An 880-nucleotide genomic window follows, 5' to 3' on the forward strand; every position below is an offset into this window, starting at 1 on the left:
TCCAGTCTGGGCGACAGTGAGACTCCAACTCAAAAAAAAAAAAAAATTCTTACAAATTAGCCAGGCATAGTGGCACACATCTGTAGTCACAGCTACTCCGGAGGCTAAGGCAGAAGGATTACCTGAGCCTAGGAGGTCAAGGTTGCAGTGAGTCATGATCATGCCACTGCACTCACTGAACGCTCACCCTGGGTAACAGGGTGAGACTCTGACTAAAAAAAAAAAAAAAGTCTGTTATTACTACTTTAACTAGTCCTTGGCTTTGTTTATCTTTGACAAAGTGAATAGTTACTGTGTCATAAGGGACAAACTGCACACCATTCCTACCCTCCACTTCACAAAGGATCAAAGAGGTGAGTTACCCCTAGGTCCTTGAGCAAATAGCCAAGTAGCTACCAGCGGCATTGGACCCTGACTAAATTTGACTCAGAAATGCTTTTCTGTTTTCTTTACATTTCAGTTCCCATCGCAGGCCATGGGGTACTCAGTGACTCGAATACAGTCCCGTGCTCTGCCCACTAAACTAGCTATGAGCCCTTCTTGCAAGGACTTTGCCTCTGCACCTAAGTCACATGCAATGGCAACATTCCCTCACAGGCAGAAGTTAAATGGATCTTTCTGGGCTTACATCCATCTCCTACATCTCTGTTAGCAGATTATCCAGGAAGAACTAAAATGCCCTCTCTGGGACTGGGCCCGAGAGTTCTCATACCTGTAATCCCAGCACTTTGGGAGGTGGAAGCGAGAGGATTGCCTGAGCCCAGGGGTTTGTGACCAGCCTGGGCAACTTGGTGAGACCTCGTCTCTACAATAAATCAAGAAATTAGCTGGGCGTGGTGGCATGCACCTGTAGTTCCAGCTACTTGGAAGGCTAAGGTGG

Source organism: Carlito syrichta, unplaced genomic scaffold (assembly GCF_000164805.1).
Source record: "Carlito syrichta isolate Samal-C Ts95f unplaced genomic scaffold, Tarsius_syrichta-2.0.1 Scaffold306734, whole genome shotgun sequence".
Lineage (NCBI taxonomy): Eukaryota > Metazoa > Chordata > Mammalia > Primates > Tarsiidae > Carlito > Carlito syrichta.